General features: G+C 37.4%; 1 protein-coding gene across 8 annotated transcripts in view; it reads right to left on the bottom strand.

The window, feature by feature from the left end:
- ZNF638 (zinc finger protein 638) overlaps window positions 1-10,242 on the bottom strand; it is an 81,757-nt gene extending 71,515 nt beyond the window's left edge. For 7 of the 8 annotated variants that reach the window (XM_058550985.1, XM_058550980.1, XM_058550984.1 and 4 more), the window contains exon 1: window positions 10,147-10,242. The gene's annotated coding sequence lies outside the window, so the exon portion shown is untranslated. The remainder of the gene's footprint in view (window positions 1-10,146) is intronic. The other variant, XM_058550979.1, reaches the window with a different exon arrangement.

Below are 10,242 nucleotides of genomic sequence, written 5' to 3' on the forward strand. Positions count from 1 at the left end.
CACTTAACCACTAAGCCACGGGGCCGGCCCTGGAATGATTTTAAAAATCATAAATGAATAAACCTACTGACTGCTTATTTCTGACAAAGCTATAAAATTCTGGACCAAGATAAGATATAGCTTCAGTTAAAACCTTTGAATATTTGGTAACCTCAGGACCATCTGATAAAATCATGTGTGAAGATAGAAAAAAAATATTTGATAGGAACCTTATGCCAACTATTAGCTACTGTTTTTACTGACTTTTGAACTTTCTCCAAAAATTATCCATTTGCAATCCTCTGCTCTCTACAGCATTAGTCAAAAAGGTTCAAAAATATTTTATTCTCCATCTCCAACTAATCATAAAATTCTATGTAGTCCTGTCAGTATCTCCAATATGTACTTTTCTTTTTCCTCTCACCACCATCCCCACACTATTACTAGCCCTCATCACTTTACACCACAGCTGACCTCCATCCCCATTCATTCTATCACTAACTGATAAATATCCTTAAAACACTTCTTTTAGTACCACTCCTCTACATAAAAATCTTCACTTTACTGCCGCCTCTAAGATATTATCCAAATTCATCAAACTGGCATTTAAGGTATAACCTGATACCTATCTACCTTTCGCATCTTACTAGCTAATACTCAACTAACATCTTTTGTTACAGCAAAATTGGTCTATTTGCTATCTCCTTACCTCTTCCAACACATTCTTGCTTCCACTCTTTATTCACACCCCACTACCTAGAATACTCCTCTCTCTCTGAATCAAACCCATTCCTCAAGATTTTTTCCAAGGCCCACCCCACAAGAATCTCGTTGATTATCTCCTATGGCACACATTAAGTTATTAATCTAACACAACTCAATAAATGCAGTAAATAACATATGCAATGTTTCAAACTCATTTCTAAGCTAGTAATATATCTCTTTATACCAGAGGAGAAGGGTGTGAAATATATCAGATTCGCCATTTACAACTGAGATCTTGGATAAGCTACTCAAAACTCTGAACGTCAGTTTCCACATCTATAAAATGGGAAAAGTATCTTCCTCCTTGGATTATTGTTAAGAACTGAGTTAGATAAAATATAAACATGTATAATGTCTGGCAAAAGAGCAGCCCAATAAATGTTAGTTCTACTCGCCCTCTCCTCACTCTTTCATTGAGCAGCGGCTTTTCAGGCAGATCACACTCCTGAGCATCAATATTTTTTAAATCTCTGCCTCTGCAAAGGATAGGGTAGTTAAATTTAGGGAGGAAAAAAAGGATAAGAGATGAGCAACAATAGAAATCATAAAAATAATTCCTATTCCAATTCACACACAACCTCTTTCTCTCTTAACAGATTCACAGGGGCCTGCCCGGTGGCACAGCAGTTCAGCAGTTAAGTTCACGCATTCCCCTTCGGCAGCCCAGGGTTCACCGGTTCAGATGCTGGGCACAGACCTACTCACTGCTCATCAAGCCATGATGAGGTGGTGTCCCACAGAGAAGAGCTACAACTCTACAACTATGATACACAACTATGTACTGGGGCTTTGGGGAGAAAAAAAAGAAAAGGAGGAAGACTGGCAACAGACGTTAGTGCAGGGCCTCTCTACCTCAAAAATAAAATAATTAAAATAAAATAAAATAAAATAAAATAAACAGATTCACAAGAATAACAGTTAAATATCTAGAAAATAAAACCTGCCCTGGAAGAACTACAATATAATAGGTGCTCTGGAAACCCAGAGATAAAAGAAATCCAACAAGTCAGCTGTTAGTGTTTTGAAGCGATAATTTCTACTAGTGCAAAAATCTTAAAAAAAAAAGAAAACTCAAAATGCAAAGAGACCAGAAAAAAGTAAGCTCCTCAACTGCACAACAGTATGCGCCAGTGTAACATTACACTTTTTCCTTGGCTAATATTAACTGAAAATCTACACTTATGTGCACAAATTCATTGATGCACTGACATAAAGAGTCAAATGTTATAGACTAAAGTACTTTCACAGTGGAATGATGAATTTGGGATTTTCTTTAAAATAATCTAAAAAAAAGGGTGTGTGTCTGAGGTGAGCAGTGGGTGAGGGAAGTTTCATAAAGCAGGACTGGCAAAAATATTTGTTGTGGAGGCTGAGTGACAGGTCCATTAGATTTATTACCTTTCCTCTCTACGTTTTTACATGTCTGAACATTTCCAAAACAAAGAGTGGAAATGCTAAATATTAAGTATGAGATTTTTACCAGAAAATGAAATGGGGGGGGTATAAAAAAAATAGTTCATATTTCTCAATCTAATCTAACATTATCACACCAAGGTCTAACAAAAGACAAAATCAGCTAATTTGCTGTGATTAACAGGCTATATAAAATAATAAATGCAGATTTAAGCCTAACATCTCATTTTAGTTTATTATTCCTTACACTGTTCCTTTCCACTTGACTTAACTGACTTATCCGTGATTAAATAGTTTTATATTTCACTCTCTGTTTCATTATACCTTTTGGTGGAAAAAACTAATTTGTGAAATGAAGGTAAAATTAAGCAAAACAAGCAAAGGGTTCTTGATAAGAAACCTCTGATTAAGAATTAGGAAGGGCCGGCCCCATGGCTTAGCGGTTAAGTGCACGTGCTCCGCTACTGGGGGCCCGGGTTCGGATACCGGGCGCGCACCGACACACCGCTTCTCTGGCCATGCTGAGGCCGTGTCCCACACACAGCAACTAGAAGGATGTGCAACTATGACATACAACTATCTACTGGGGCTTTGGGGGGAAAAAAAAGGAGGAAGATTGGCAATAGATGTTAGCTCAGAGTCGGTCTTCCTCAGCAAAAAGAGGAGGATTAGCATGGATGTTAGCTCGGGGCTGATCCTCCTCACACACACACAAAAAAAGAATTAGCTTATGTCACACCAAAGAAAATAAACCCTCTGTCTTTTGAGAGTGATACCGATATAACCTGAAAACAATGTGATAAGAAACAGGAACCAGGAACACAAGGGTAAATTTGGCATTAACACCTGGAAAACAAACAAAGACAGCCATTATAAAGCCTTTTTCATTTAACTCCAGGAGCTCTGGCCATAAAAAGGTTCATTCACCAAGAGGAATTTAAAGATATCCAACTTACGAAATCATTAAACTAACTTGGAAAAATCTGAGTTGAAACCTGATTTCTTAATTATTAACTCCTTTGAAAACAACTGCAATTAAATAACATTAACCCTTTAAAATAAATTCTTATTCCTGATTATATAAATAATATATGCTTGATATAGAAAACAATAAAAAGTGGTAAATTAAATCCTTACCAATAAAACCAATAAAATTATCACTTAGTGTGAATATTTTGATATAATTTCTTCTAGTTCTGTGTATGTGCCTGCACACATGGATGAGAAGGGGAGGAGGGTACATCAAACTTTACTGTATGAAATTAGAACTATACTATTTTCAATTAACATTTTATTTTCCTATGTTTAATATTTTTCAAAACCAGAATGTTTAATGGTCACAAAACATTCTAAACTCCTGAAGAAATTTTTATTATTTTGACAAGGAGCAGTTAAAAACTCTTTTCTATGTCCTTTTAAGAACTAAAACATGCCATTCTGAAACAAGAAATATTCAATAAAATGTCAACCATAAAAATTCTTTTACAAGCACCTAGAAACTGAGCTTTTGAGGCAGATGTGAAGAAATGGCTTGATGGATTAAAAAGATACTGCCATTCGATCCCATGAGTTATTTCTGAGATGTCCACTACCATGGACAAATCAAGAACTGCCCGTTATTTTGATGAAGTCTCTCAGTTTTCTTTATAGATATTGGTAAAGAAATCTATAATCTAAAACTCTAAAAGCATCATCAAAAATTAGCCAGATCATAATGGCTCCATTAGATTTATAATGAAAAGATTTATATCAAACCCCACACGTGAATACAGCACTTCATGTAATTTAATATTCATTATCTCATTTAAGCCTCACAACAACCCTGTGAGGAAGGAAATCCCCGTTTACAGATTAAGTAAAGCCTTAGAACTAAGCGGTAAGATCACAACTAGCACCTACAGCTCTTCTAGGTGTTCTTTCCATGCTGTGTTCTAGATACATTAAATTAAAATTTATTTTATAGCTTTGTTTTTTCTCATTATAAAAAAAGTAATACATGTTCATTACTACTCCCCAAAAAGAAAGAAAAATCACCCTTACGACATGTCAAAAAGAATAAAAACAGTTTTCTATACCATAAAGGAAAAAACCACCATTATTTTTCTAGATATATAACCACATACCTCATTTGGCACTGCTTTGTTAGAGCAACTGTTTGTCTCAGAATATATAAAATCACTTTCGCACCTAAGGCAGGTATTACACTGGCCCATCAATACAAGAGGGAGTACCTGTCATTCTGTGCTTTCCTCAGTTTGGCACTCAACCTGCTAATCACTTCTAGGATCTAGATAGATCCACTCAGACAACTCCTTTCTACCATTAGTTTTGTCCCCTCATGTCTCACAAAAGACATGCAAGTCATAATTCTGAAGGTGCCACAAGTATGGATAGAGAGGATCACTGGATGTTAAAATGCCAAAATGTGGGTACCTCAAGGAAATTGTCAAACAGAAAGAAAAAATAAGCAGACAATTAGAAACATTATTTGGTATCAGGAAGGGTATCAACAAACTTCACCTACCTGAAAGGACTGACAAACATTATGATTTCAGATTTGAAAAAATAATGAAAGATCAACTTGCTAATGCACAACACCAGGAACAAATCACCATGAGAACCATGCATTAACAACCCAATATAGCAATGATTTAAGTTTTTTTTTTAAGTTAAAACGAGGATGGGAAGAAGGGAAAAAAATCTAAAACTGAAAGCAAACTAATTCAGTCGTTTTCCAAATGAATACCATAATCTCTGAAAGGGAAAAAGAAAACTAATGCAACTAATTTATGAACCCACTATTTGATTTAGATATCCAGCTTGGGTGGAGCTAGGAGAAAGGAGAGAACTACAAATAAATTCTTACTCTTTTGAGTAGTTTGTTGTTTTTTTGTAGTGGTATGGGTGAAGCAATTCTTAATTACTTTAGATATATCACAGGATTGAACCAATAAGTAAATGTGTTGATAGCACTGGGAACCAGGCACCTTGCTGTGGAAGATACATAAATATGAAATATGAGAAAGCAAGAAACAACTGAACAGTAATAAATTATAAACCACTGAAAAAAACAGGACCATACCAATCAATCAATGTAAATATAGAGGGACTGCTGAGTCAGAAAATCATTATTTTGTAACCATCATAATACAGACAAAATTCAGACAAATTCAGACATAATTCAGACAAAAATTACCTGTGCATGTTAAATCTAGAGGGAAATTTTGATGAGGAGTAGGACACTCACATGGTCTTAAAATGTCTCTCCACAAATCAATTAGTTCAAGAGGGAAAAAAAAAAATCAAAACATTTTGACCAAATATGTTATCAAACATAATATCATCCATAAGGGGCAGAAGGACATCATGCACCTCCAGATCTGATACCATAGGGGGACAGCATCACTTACGTGATTTTTTCTGGCCAGGGACACACATAATTTGAATCTAATCAAGAGGAAACATCAGACAAATTCCACATAAGAAATGTTCTATTAAAAAAAAAAAATCTATTCTTCAAAAATGTCAACTTCACAAAAGATAAAGGTTACAGAAACGTTCCAGAGCAAAGAACACTAAAGAGGCATGACAACTAAATGCAACTGTCTGATCCTAGACTGACTGTACTGGAGGGGAAAAAAACATTATTGGGTCAACAAAATCAGAATACAGTAGATTAAAGAATTTTATCAATGTTAAATTTACTGAGGTTGATAACTGTACTATGACTACAAAGGAAAATATCCTATTCTTAGGAAATAAACTAGGGTAAAGGAGCACCTTACTCTCAAATAGATCAGGAAAAAAAATAGGTGTGTGTGTGTGTGTGGTGTGGGTGTGTGGGTGTGTGTGTGTGTAGAAGGATAGAGGGAAGGGAAAGAGGAGACAAGGAATTTTCCTGTCTGCCACAGCTTTCACCCATTGAGAAATAGTTAATGGCCCAACCCTTTAAGTCTAACACCAGACTACTGAACTTCTTCGTTATTTACTACGTTAAAAAAAGGACTATAAGCATGGCAACAGGCAGAAAACCTGCAAAATGATAAAGAGCATGAGCCTTAAACACATTTTTGGATTTGGCTCTTCTTTTCCTGCATCATGTTTACTCCCTAACTATTGACTTAGTCAGCCTACTATGCAACCCATAATAATCTCATCTTTGGCGAAATTTCCACTGATCTGAGGATACCCACCCTGCAAGGAGAGGTGCCAGTGAATGACTTCATGCAAAATTGGTTAACTCCCATAAGTAAAATTTAACGATAAAGTAGCATAGTGTTTTTCAAGCACTTGGACCCTACATTCAGTGTTTTAACTCTGGTCCTGCTGCTTGGTAAAAATGTGACCCTGAGCAAGCTGGTTAACTCAAGCCTCAGTTTCCTCATATGAAAAATGGGAATAAAAACAGTACTCACTTCAGAATGTTGATGTGACAATTAATTAAAATTACACCTAACTCAAAATACTCAAAAAATGTTAGATAATAAACAAAATGCTTTACTTAAGAAGCAGGTAGGTGTATGCTCCTTTTATTCTGACTTGGGTAATTTCTGAAAATTTCATTACTGCAGAAGAAATACAAATTAAATTAATATAGGTATACACACACGTACGTGGGTGGTATATGAGACAATTGGGGAAATGTGAATACTATCTGACATTAAGGAATTATTATTTTAGGAGTGATAAGCATATGTTTTTCTCTAAATATTTTATAGAAAAATTTTGACCTATAAATTAATGAATGATATATGGGATTTGCTTAAAAACAATATAGAGTAGGGGGCAGAAGACCAAATTGACCATTAGCTTGTAATTGTTGAAGCTGGTGACAGGTACATGGGTCAATCATTATATAATACTCTCTGCTTTTGTGTATGTTTAAAATTTTCCATAATAATAATTTTTTTAAAGTCAAGAAACTCAAAAGAAAAGAAAGTTGGCAACATTCACTCATCAACAGGGAAATTAGTTGCAAGTTTAATAAAATGAAGAATGTAGAAATAAAGCACAAAAAAAGTATAGAAATTTTTAAAAGACTGGAAGAATAAATATGTTTTGGTATCTAAGGGGTTCAAAAGAGTTGAAAAATAATCCAAAATATATGTATCCCAAGGTAACCACTAAGAGAATATCAAAATATGTATACCTTAACTTTTTCCTATACTCCCTGAACTTTTTTCTTTTCAAACAAATCCCTTGTTACTCTTGACCCTCGCTGATCATTAGTATAGCTCTGTGTTTTATTTCGACACCTCAACTTTTCCTCACCCTTCTTCCTTTCCATTATTCTCTTATCTTCCATATGCCTATGTTCCTTCCATTTTCAACCACAAATTTCAGACTACAGTAAATAAAGCTGAAGCAAGGAAAGAGTAGGTAAAGTTGGGTACAAACAGGGGCTTATTGGCTTTAAGCACAAATATAATTACTTTCAGTTTAGAGGATCTCTAAACCACCACATTTCAACATCCAGTAGCTCCTGTTTCCTTTGCAAAACAGCCCAAACTATGTTACTGGGTATCCATACCGTAAGCACTGTTTCTTAGTATATAAAGCACTTTATTAAGAATTAATGAGACAGATTCATTCAAACCTTGACCAGTATACATTAAACCACAATAGAAAGATCATGATTTGGACTCCAAGGGCCTGTATTCTTATCCAGGCTCTGGCAACTACCAGCTGAGTTCATTCACTCAACATACGCATCTCATACATACCAGGCACTGGGACAGATACAAAGACAAACATTAACAATCCTATAAATAAATGGTTACAATATTTCGATAAGTACTACAAGAGAGGCATTTATAAAGTTTATAGATGCACATAATATTTTAAGGAAAGATTAGATGATCTTTCAGCTCCACAATTCTATCAATTTAATCTAAATTCCTTTGAGCCTCTTCTAAGGCCAACTCCTCTAAGGGAGTATCCACAGGTTACAATTTTCTATCAAAAGATGGCTGCCTAAGCACTTAAAAATTTGTAATAAAGGTAACAGTTAACATTTATTAAACACCTAGTATGTGCCAAGGGATAGGAGCTTTCTACACATTGTCTCACTTAATCCTCACAACAAGCCCAAGCAAGAAGCAGTATTATCACCATTTTACAGATAAGAAAACAAAAGTTCAGAGAGACTAAAATAACTTACCCCAAACCTCCCACACACAGTAAGAGGAAAACAGGGATTCAAATCCAGATCTTCTGATTTCAAAGCCTATTCTCTTTCCACTAAACTATTTGTCTCTCATTTTCTGTCACTACATAAAAACAAAATTTCCAGACATCACCTTCTTAAGAGCACCCAGGAGAAAATCTTTAAGACAGGCACGAAGTACACAGCCATCACTGAGGTTAAGGAGTGTTTTTTAAACCAGAGTATCTGCTGTATACACCCTCCCTAACAAAATACAAGAGATTACAAAACTAAAATATATCCAATATTCAAGATAATAGATATGTGTGACATGAATAAACACACTCTGAAAACTAGTTAACAAAAACGAATAAGATTTTGTGATTTCTTCCAATTGTTTTATCTTTATCCTTACTTGGTTCCAACACAAACCACCAAGAAGGGAATGGCCCAGCACATTTTAGTGTATTAACATGTTGGAGTCCATTTAATTATTTAAAAGTGCATATTACAGAGTATGAGGATACAAAATAAAGTGTATATGAAATGCTGTCAAATTAAAAAAAAAAAGAATGCAACAAAAGACCACTACGTTTAGAATGCCTAACAGTCAACAAAATTTAAAGCTATGCTGAAATAATGTAAATTACGCGTTTATTTTTCTGTATAAGCTTCACTAAACTCATCACTTTTTTTGTAAATTTCTGTTTCCAGTGCATCAATTTTAATCGCAAATCTGAACCAGGCATCATCCCTGAAAAATAAGTTAACCCTTTACAACAAATGAGGAAAAAAACTGAAGAAAATATTTTCTGCACCATTCCAGAGCCGGTTAGAAAAAGAATTTGAACCAACATAAATCGCCGGATCCCGGTAACAAGTTTTTCTTCAGAACTCCTTCAGATTAAAATAGTATTTTTTCCCCCAAAATTTCTCCTAAAAGCAAATTTTCAGGTTAAGAAAAATTAACATTAGAGCAGCCTTCGTTGTCTAGTTCAAGTAAAGATTTTGGGAGTAAGTCTCCCTCATTCGCAATTAGCTCGCACAACAAAAGATCCGTTTCAAACGTCCTCAAGGATTCATGTACGTGGTTTACATTCTCCCCCCACCTTTAACAGAACGGGGCCCCAGCTAGGCATCACACAAAAATAAATCACTACTGATCGTCTTCGCGATTCCTCGGAGGAATCTGCAAGCAAGCAGCAGAGCCATTTACGAGCCCTCCATATCCCGCACAGAAGTGGCATTTTCTTTGCTTTTTTCACCCCCCGCACAAGGCAGGCACAGGACACACGGACCAGCAGACGCCGCTGGATCCTAACACTCCCCCTTCCCCAGCCCCAAACACAAATACGCTCTTCTCGCCACGCTTCGTGCACAACGTCGCCTGCCAAACGGCTCAGCTCAAGCTCCGCCGCCTCTTCGAGGCCCGACGGGAACGGGCGCTCCCTCACCACCGCTTCCTCCGTCAGGCCCGGCGGCCTCGGCAGCCCGCGCCGATGGGGAAGGGGCCGCCACGGCCCTGCCGAGGGCTGCTCTCGGTCCTGGCCCGGTGCAGCGGCGTCGGCGGCTCTTCCTGGAGCAGGGTCCACACCGGTGCCCGACCCGGCCCTCTGGGGCGGTGAGGTAAACCGACGCGGTGGCGGGGCAGCCGAGCGTCCCTTCCCATCCCGGGGGTCCCCCAAGCTCCTCCCGCCCCCGCCGTCTGCCCGCCGCCATTTTGTGCGCAGCCGCTGCGACACAGATACAATAGTCGGCCCGGATCTCTCAGGAAAGGCTCGGGACCCCCACGCTATGGGCTCCCGCCTTCCAGCCCCCTACTCCCCACCAGGCAGCGGTCCTACCTATGCCTACCCGACTAACAGCCGGATCGCATTTGCGCCCCACACAGTTTAGCACTCAGCCTCCAGTCTCGATGCCGAAGAAGCTACCGCCTCCAG

The sequence above is a fragment of the Diceros bicornis genome, chromosome 12 (assembly GCF_020826845.1).
Source record: "Diceros bicornis minor isolate mBicDic1 chromosome 12, mDicBic1.mat.cur, whole genome shotgun sequence".
Classification (NCBI taxonomy): Eukaryota; Metazoa; Chordata; class Mammalia; order Perissodactyla; family Rhinocerotidae; genus Diceros; species Diceros bicornis.